The sequence below is a fragment of the Palaemon carinicauda genome, unplaced genomic scaffold (assembly GCF_036898095.1).
Source record: "Palaemon carinicauda isolate YSFRI2023 unplaced genomic scaffold, ASM3689809v2 scaffold27, whole genome shotgun sequence".
NCBI lineage: Eukaryota > Metazoa > Arthropoda > Malacostraca > Decapoda > Palaemonidae > Palaemon > Palaemon carinicauda.
The window spans coordinates 427,300-437,500 of record NW_027170351.1 but is presented as its reverse complement, the minus strand read 5'-3'; the positions used below and the strand labels follow the sequence as shown (position 1 = coordinate 437,500).

At 30.9% G+C, this 10,201-nt stretch overlaps 1 long non-coding RNA gene across 2 annotated transcripts in view; it reads left to right on the top strand.

Moving 5' to 3' along the window:
* The window catches only part of LOC137636308 (uncharacterized), a 267,899-nt gene that overhangs the window by 63,388 nt on the left and 194,310 nt on the right, over window positions 1-10,201 (top strand). The gene's annotated exons all lie outside the window — the stretch shown is intronic.

The window sequence follows — 10,201 nt, the reverse complement described above, 5'->3', positions numbered from 1 at the left end:
TTCTTGTCGAACATATATATTTCATAAGGTAAAGTTTTTATTTCATTAATGATAATTGGAACCATTTTTTTTTCGAAATTATAATCGCAGGTTATTTGCCAGTTCTATCCTTTTATCATAATGACTCTAGCTGATGGTGAGTTTGAAATGTTGAAGGTCACAAGGGTAAACTTATCAGGCAAAGATCAGTGAGCCCTATTTTATCCCAAGAATGGTTGATCTTGGAGTATAATATAGAGTGCTTAAGACTGCATAAGCAATCAAATTTGAACGATTTGAAACTTATCCAACTCGTGGAAAACAGTATACAGTGTGTACAAGTATTTCACAATGAAGATGAACAGCGGCCCCTTTTACTGATGTAACTAAAGCATCATTATATATATATATATATATATATACACACACATATATATATATATATATAATATACATATATATATTTATATATATATATATATATATATATACACACACACACATATATATATATATATATATTATACACATAGACAGAGAGAGAGAGAGAGAGAGAGAGAGAGAGATTAAATTGACTTTTCCTTTAAGAAAATCATAATCTCCTAAGCTGAAAGACCATTGATTGACGGATGTGACCACAAACACGAAAATATCGGTAGTGAAAGATAAGTAAATGACAAGGGCAGAGCAATTAAAAAAGGTTTATAAAGTGTTTTCTTTAAATAACTCTTTCAAACTCATTATAAGCATGGTTTATGATTAGATGTCAGTTTTCGATATATATATATATATATATATATATATATATATGCGTAAGAATACTTGGTCTCCGACAATCAGCTGATCGACTGGTAGAACCCTTCCTTTCGCTTGAACCATTTCTGTTTTCCACCACATCCGCTCACACACACATACGTACACAAACACACGTACGTACACACACATGTATACCCGTACACGCACCACACCACGGTTGAGCAGTCATAGCGTGGCTACCCCACCGTTCCCATGTCCTTCTGTTTATTTGCTTGTTTTATTTATTTAATCATTATTATTATTATTATTTCGGTCTACACATACGTTAAAGAACCAGGGCGTAGAAAGACAATCTTTACACACATGTAGGTATGTAAATATATACATACACACATTTATACGTACTTAGGCCTATATAATATATATATATATATATATATATAATATCACCCACCATCTCCTACGCCTATTAACGCAAAGGGCTTCGGTTAGATTTCGCCAGTCGTCTCTATATTAATCTTTTAATTCAATACTTCCCCATTCATCATCTCCTACTTCACGCTTCATAGACCTCAGCCATGTATGCCTGGGTCTTTCATTGCTTGTTTTGGTGTTGTATATATGAATAAGGCTTATTTTACAGAGATGTTTTGTTCTCGAGTCTTGGGTAGTGCCATAGCCTCTGTACCATGGTCTTCCACTGTCTTGGGTTAGAGTTTTCTTGCTTGAGGGTACACTCGGGGCACACTATTCTATCTAATTTCTCTTCCTCTTACTTTGTTAAAGGGTTTATAGTTTATATAGGAAATATTTATTTCAAAGTTATTACTGTTCCTTAGAATATTTTATTTTTCCTTGTTTCCTTTTCTCACTGGGCTATTTTCCCTGTTGGGGCTCCTGGGCCTATAGCATTCTGCTTTTCCAACTAGGGTTGTAGCTTAGCAATTAATAATAATAATAATAATAAAGAGTCAAATATAAGTATGCTACGCTCAGAGCACTATTAAAAATTCGTGGTTGGATGCTAACGGTGAAGGGCGAAAAACAATGCTGCCACATGTTCAAAAGAATTGAATGGATAGTGTTCATTTCTATGAACATCGAGGATTATATAGAAAAGAAAGTCATAAGAAAAGTTCATATTCGTGAAATTTAAAACCTTTTATAACTTTTTAAATTCCTTTTTGATTATGAAGTAGAATATGAATTGGAGATTTGGCAACGCCTTGTCGCCCTCTGTGACGTATACACGTTCACCGGAGAGAGAGAGAGAGAGAGAGAGAGAGAGAGAGAGAGAGAGAGAGAGAGAGAGAGAGAGAGAGTTTCCTTTTTCCTTCTTTCATTTAAATTCTCTTTGTGTTATTTTCCTTCTTCGCGATTTATATATGCCAGTCGAATTAGCTTTATCTTTTTTTCCTTCTGTAATTTAAATTTCATGAAGTGTCCTATACATTCTTGTAGCATTATTTAATAATTAATAATTAATTAATAACCTTTGCATTGTTGTTTGTTACTCCAGGAATGCAATTTATTGCATTAGGCCTATGCAGTTAAGCAGATAAAATAATATATATATATATATATATATATATATATATATATATATATATATATATATATATATATATATATATCATATTCAGTACTTATCTAAGTTGGAGGAATTTTTCTAAAAAAGGCTTTATCATTATTATTATTATTATTATTATTATTATTATTGCTAAGCTACAACCCTAGTTGGTAAAGCAAGATGCTATAAGCCCAGGGACTCCAACGGGTAAAATAGCCCAGTGAGGAAAGGAAACAAGGGAAAATAAAATATTTTAAAACCAGTAACAGAATGAGAATAAATATTTCGTACATAAACTCAAAAACTTTATAATCTTTACACAATTGTGGATATTTTACACAAATTGTGTAAATATATAAACACTTTTGTATTTTTGTGTTTCTTTTCTATTATAATAATTCGTATTTCCTTAGTTTCCATCATTTTAATTCTCTGTGTACTTCGTTTATTTCTATCTTCCATTAATTACCTTTGAATTGGTGTCCACCGCAGGACAAAGGCCTCAGACATCTCCTTCCACTGTCTGTTTATGGTCTTTCTATGCCAGTTCACACCCGCAAACTGTCTTAGTTCGTCGATCCATCGTCTTCTCTTCCTTTCTCTGCTTCTTTTACAATCTCTAGGGACCCATTCTGTTATTCTTAATGTCGAATAAACACATTAAATATATATAATTCTCTTACGAAAACAAAATGGAGTTCAGTAAATATATCAATTGTCTTTTTCTTCCTTACAGCATTTTGTGATATATTTACATAAAAAAACATATTCATCATAAAGTCTTTTTTACTTTTTTTTGTTTTGTTTTTGTTTTTCTCTCCCAATTTTAGTGAAATATTTTCAGGTTTTCTTCTGTTCCCGTAATTATATAATGAAGAGATATTGGTCAACGATGCATTTATACATGAATTTATACATATTTCATGTGTTATTCACGTCAGATTTCGTGATGTCTACACACACACGCACGCACACATTTCTAAGGAGTTTTTGTTCATTGTCGAGAGAGAGAGAGAGAGAGAGATGAGAGAGAGAGAGAGAGAGAGAGAGAGAGAGAGAGAACACGATTCATTTGAGTAGGTGAATCGTGTTCTCTCTCTCTCTCTCTCTCTCTCTCTCTCTCTCTCTCTCTCTCTCTCTCTCAGAGAGAACACGATTCACGAGAGAGAGAGAGAGGAGAGAGAGAGAGAGAGAGAGAGAGAGAGAGAGAGAGAGAGAGAGAGAGAAACACGATTCATTTGAGTAGGTGAATCGTGTTCTCTCTCTCTCTTTCTCTCTCTCTCTCTCTCTCTCTCTCTCTCTCTCTCTCTCTCTCTCTCTCTCTCTCTCAATGTGGAACTTAAAGTTTTTAACTTGATTTTGAATATTATATTAAAGATGGTTGTCAAAATTTATTAAGTTTCAATCCTTAGTTATATATTTTGGCTTATCTTAATTACGCATAGATATAAGCCAAGAAAATCGAGCTTAAAACTAAAGTTAATTTTGGCAAATAATCCTTAGTGAAACTGCCTAAGTAAGTCTAACATGCAACGCCTTTGCATTTAGCCTTTTTTTTTGGCGTTAATATTTAAATAGTTACGTAAATACCAACAAGGCTTAAACTTTTACTGATACTTTATGGTTTGAAGAAATAAATAGTATTGCGTAGTGCTTTAGTAATGCTGGACACAAGCATGTTGGATCATCTCTGGCCTTTGGGGGCCCCGGCTAATCTATACAGACAGACAGACATCTTCGGCCCGCCTAGAGAGGGGGAAAAGCAGTGTTGCCAAATGTTCAAAACAGTGCAGTGGATAGTTTATTTATATGAAAATAGAGGATCGAATAAAAATCAAGGCTTTAAGGACTGTCTTTTAAACAAAGGTTAAACCATTTATGATATAATAAATCCCTTTTCAATTATAAAGTAGAATATGATTTGGAGATTTGACAATGGTGCAGTGTTAGAAAACAAAGCGGTCAGATGTCTTAGCTTCTCTCTCTCTCTCTCTCTCTCTCTCTCTCTCTCTCTCTCTCTCTCTCTCTCTCTCTCTGTCCATCCTTTATAAACATATTGTATATATTATATGGGTCTAATGCTTTAGTATTTCGTTAGAACCTTATTTAAAAAATTGAGAAAAAATATATATAAGGTATAAGAGCGTCGATATATAAACTAGGTTTCCAATCTAAGGTATTCATAAGAGAGAGAGAGAGAGAGAGAGAGAGAGAGAGAGAGAGAGATAGAGAGAGAGAGAGACCACGTTACCGTTACTCGTGGTGACTGGCCGAGAATCTGTTTCATTCATTTACTTCGACACCCGAAGGCCGAAGGGGTTGGAAATCATCTGTCTCTTTATGTCCTTATTTCGTATTAGTTATAATTCACTATCTTATTATTGTCTTCCTGAAATATATGTAAATTCAAGAATTTTATCATTTCTTGACATATCTGTTGATATTCCATTGTTTATTTCCGATTAAAGTTATTCAAATTCTCTTTGAGTGATTCTTCTTCTTCTCAGTGTCCATGTGCCGTACGAATTCGAGATCTTTAGATAAGTGACTACTTAAGAACATTGCCAAAGTACTTTTAAGTACTTTCAACCTCATGTAATGTACTCTACTGTACTGTACATTCTTGTGGTATTACTTTACAATGTGGAATATTTTTCGCCATGAATTTCTTTCACAACCTTTTAGGAAATTATTGTTGTTGTTGTTATTATTAGCCTCTGTACCATGGTTTTCCATGGGGTAGTGTTCTCTTGCTTGAGGGTACACTCGGGTACGCTATTCTATCTTATTTCTCTTCCTCTTGTTTTTTCAAGTTTTTTATACCTTACATACTCTAGGTTTATTTTAATGTTATTGTTCATAAAATATTTTATTCTAATTGTTCACTTCTGTAGTTTTTTTCATTTCCTTATTTCCTTTCCTCGCTGGACTATTTTTCCCTGTTGGGGCTCTCATAGGGCTTATAGCATCTTGCTTTTCCAACTAGGGTTGGAGGTTAGCTAATAATAATGATCTCTCTCTCTCTCTCTCTCTCTCTCTCTCTCTCTCTCTCTCTCTCTCTCTCTCTCTCTCTCTCTCTCTCTCTCGCGAAGCAAATAAGATATTTAATTCATTTATTATTATTATTGTTAGTATCATTATTATTAATGTTATTTCTGGGCAGAAAAATTAATGATTCAGGGCCCAGAGAGACGAAATTGTCCCCTATATATATATATATATATATATATATATATATATATATATATATATATATATATATATATATATATATATATATATATATATATATATATATATATAAAATGTGTGTGTGTGTGTATACAACTTGAAGTGGTAAAAGGGTTTGCGTATAGCCCTGATCAGCAAAAGTGTGTACTATGGTAAAATTAATCTGTCGTGGCCGCTGAGACGATATCTGACCCACTGCATAGCGTACTCGTGTCAAAATAATTTGACCAATTTAAGGAAAAATGAACACAGTACTTAGACACGGCTGAGCCGAGTTATTCTCGTTATTTTATAGATAATAGCCTGATTCTTGCATGCTATTATTATTATTATTATTATTATTATTATTATTATTATTATTATTATTATTATTATGACTCGCCTCAGCCGTGTGTGTACGTGTAAGGGTATACATATGCGTACGTACGTGTGTGTAGTCGATCAGCTGATTATTGGAGATCAAATATTCTTACGCATACTATATATATATATATATATATATATATATATATATATATATATATATATATATATAGAGAGAGAGAGAGAGAGAGAGAGAGAGAGAGAGAGAGAGAGAGAGAGAGAGACCTCAGACATGTCCTTATTCATGACTGGGGTTTGGCCAGTTTTCATCACCACGCTGGCCAGTAGGGATTGGTGATGGTGGGAGATTTTTGCCTGATCGCTCAACGCGAACTAACTTACCTAGTATGGGTGGCCCTGGCTATAGTCAAACCATCTCTCTCTCTCTCTCTCTCTCTCTCTCTCTCTCTCTCTCTCTCTCTCTCTCTCTCCGTTCCCATGTCCTCCTGCTTTTTGTTTGGTTTATTATTATTATTATTATTATTATTATTATTATTATTTCGGGCTACACATACGTTAAAGAACCAGAGCGTAGAAAGACAAACTTGACACATGTAGGTATGTAAATATATACATACACGCAAATATACATACTTAGGCCTATATATATATATATATATATATATATATATATATATATATATATATATATATATATATATATATATATATATATATCAAACAACAAATATAGACGTTTCTAGTCCACTGGAGGACAAATGTCTAAGACATGTCCTTATTCATGTCTGGGGTTTGGCAAGTTCTTTTGTCACCCCACTGGCCAACTCCGGTTGAGTGATGGTGGGAGATTTTTTGTCTGATCGCTCACAGCAAACCAACTTAGTATGAGTGGCTTTGACTCTTCTTATGGCATAGATTTTTGCTGATCATGGCAATACGCAAACCTTTTCACCACGTTAAGGTATCCACAACTTATATATATATATATATATATATATATATATATATATATATATATATATATATATATATATATAGGTAGTAGGTTGGCCAGGGCACAAGCCACCCGTTGAGATGTTACCGCTAGAGAGTTATGGGGTCTTTTGACTAGCCAGATGATACTACGTTGGATTCTTCTCTCTGGTTATGGTTCATTTTCACTTTGCCTACACACATCCACACTGAATAGTGTGGCCTATTCTTTACAGATTCTCCTCTGTCCTCATACACCTGACAACACTTGAGATTACCAAACAATTCTTCTTCACCCAAGGGGTTACTGCACTAATTGTTCAGTGGCCACTTTCCTCTTGGTAAGGGTAGAAGAGACTCTATAGCTAAAGTAAGCAGCTCTTCTAGGAGAAGGACACTCCAATATCAAACCATTGTTTTCTAGTCCTGGGTAGTGCCATAGCCTCTGTACCATGGTCTTCCAAGGTCTTGGGTTAGAGTTCTCTTGCTTGAGGGTACACTGGAGCACTCTATTCTGTCTTGTTTCTCTTCTTGTTTAGTTAAAGTTTTTATAGTTTATATGGTAGATATTTGTTTTAATGTTCTTACTCTTCTTAGAATATTCTGTTTTCCTTTTTTCCATTCCTCACTGGGCTGTTTTCCCTGTTGGAGCCTCTGGGCTTATAGCATTCTGCTTTACTACTAGGGTTGTGGCTTGGCTTGTAATATATATATATATATATATATATATATATATATATATATATATATGTTTATATATATATGTATATATATATATATGTTTATATATATATATGTATGTCTATGTATATATTTGTATATATATATGTGTATATATATATATATGTATATATATATATATATATATATATATATATATATATATATATATACATATATATATATAAACATATATATATATATATATATATATATATATATATATATATATATATATATATATATATATATATAATCTGTTGTACATATGTTTGTACCTGGGCTATGTTTCCTCACAATGAGTAGCTTCAGAAAAATAAAATAATGAAAATAAAAGATAATTTATTAACAAGTAAAATCACTTTAATTTGGAAACATAATCAAGCCAGGTGTTAAGATAACAACAGATGATATTAATAAATTTGAAAAAAAAGCCAAAAAAAGTCTTTCTCTTGGTTAAGATTCTTCAACAAAATACCTATTGTCTAAACTTTAAAATTCTTTCATATAAAATATATATTTTAGAGAATATTACTATAAAATACATTTATATTTTAGATAAATATGTATTAGATGAAATTAATCTTTAATTTGGCTGTAAAATTAGAAATTATGAAGGAGTTTTACTCATCTTGTTTGGTAACACAAGTGGTAAAGCATTTTCCAAGGGTGATGGTGACGTGTCAAAAATATAATTTGGTGTTATGGCTTATAAAACATTAATAAGCCATTATAAAGGCAATGGTAAGTCTTAAAATATATTATGATTAGTTATTTAAAGATATTCCAATCTAGAGACAACTGTATCTAGGTAAAAACATTAAAAAAAATCAAGTTTTCTTGTTAGCAGACGAATTTATTTTGGGAAACGAAACTAAATTATTAAGATAAAATATGACTAATTGTCTAATTGTATTTTGTAAACTTAATCTTTAATATTTTATGTATTGTTCGTCTATTCTAATAAATGGTTTATCGATATATATTATTCATAATAGGCTTGTAATCTAAAAAAATTCATGGATACAGTGATGGTATGGCCACCTGTTGACTGTAAAAGTAACTAAATTATTGCAAAAAAATTTAATATCAGTTGCAACTTTGTATATCAAAGAAGCTATTTTATGCAAGACATACACTATTTAATCATTGCAATGCAAGACGAATATATTAAGAAATAATATTACTTTTCTTTGGAGTAATAATGTATGCAATTACTGAGAGGAAAAGCATTTAAAAATTGAATTTAAAAAAACTATTAGTAACTTTTGTTTCTGAGAGTATTCATTAAAATACCTATTGTCTGCGCTATAAATTTCTTCATATAAAATATATTTTATGTATGATAATAATACAAAATAGATTTACTTCATGTAATAAATGTCCTTAGATACTAATAATGATCTATTTGATTGTAAAATTAGAAATCTTAAAGGTGTTTTGCTAATCATATTTGGTAAAATAGACAGCAGAGGGAATTCTGAAACAGAGTCAGCAACTTGTGTTACCAGAAGAAATGAGCGAAATACCTTCAAAATTTCTAATTTTACTATCAAATAGGACTTAAATGGTATGTAAAAGAATGTATAACTTTATATAGATATGTTTTCTATTAGTTCTGTACATAGAATATATTTTATCTATAAGAATTTTAAAACTTGAACAAAAGCTCTTTTGATGACTAACATGGGCAAGTATAAAGTTGCTAGAAGTGGCTAGTAAATTTTCTATTTTAGTTCTCTTCTCAGTATCTAACTTCACAATTGGATATATTATAACTCCAAATAAAAGTTAGTTTATTTTCTAATGTATTCGTCTTATATTGCAATGATAGAATAGTCCATGTCTTGCACAAAATACCTTCTTTTGGATATACAAAGTTGCAAGATAGTATCAAATATGTGTCTACATAAATAGTTACTTCTACAGCCAATAGGTGTCCATACCATCGCCGTGTCCATGAATTTCTTGAAATTACGAGCCTCTAATGAATAATAAATATATATAAATAATTCAATAGAATACAAGAACAGTAGTATCAAAATTAAAGCTGAAATTTACATGATAGAATGGGCCAATTTATAAGATATTGTTTTCTTAATTTAGTTTTGTTTCCCTAAATAAATTCGTCTGCTAATAATAAATCTCTATTTTTAAGGTTTTTCTATATAATTAGCTATCTCTAGGATGGAATATCCTTTAATGATTAACTGTATTAAATTCTAAGACTTAAAATTGCCTTTAAAATTGTATATTAATGTTTTATAAGCCATAACACCAAATTCTTTTTTTGCCACGTTACCAAACAAAATGACAGAAAACCCTTCAAGATTTCTAATTTTACAGTCAAATAAAACATTAATTGGATCCAATGCATTTCATTTCTTACGTATAATTGTATTTTGTAGCATTATTTTATAAAATATATATTTTATGTGGAAGAATTTTAAAGCTCAGACAATAGTTTTTTAATGTTTTTTTTTCATGAAGGATTCTTGCCAAGAAAAAATTTGGCATCAGTCTCTTCTAATATATTTGCATTATCAATTTATATATATATATATATATATATATATATATATATATATATATATATATATATATATATATATATATATATATATATATATATATATATATATATATATA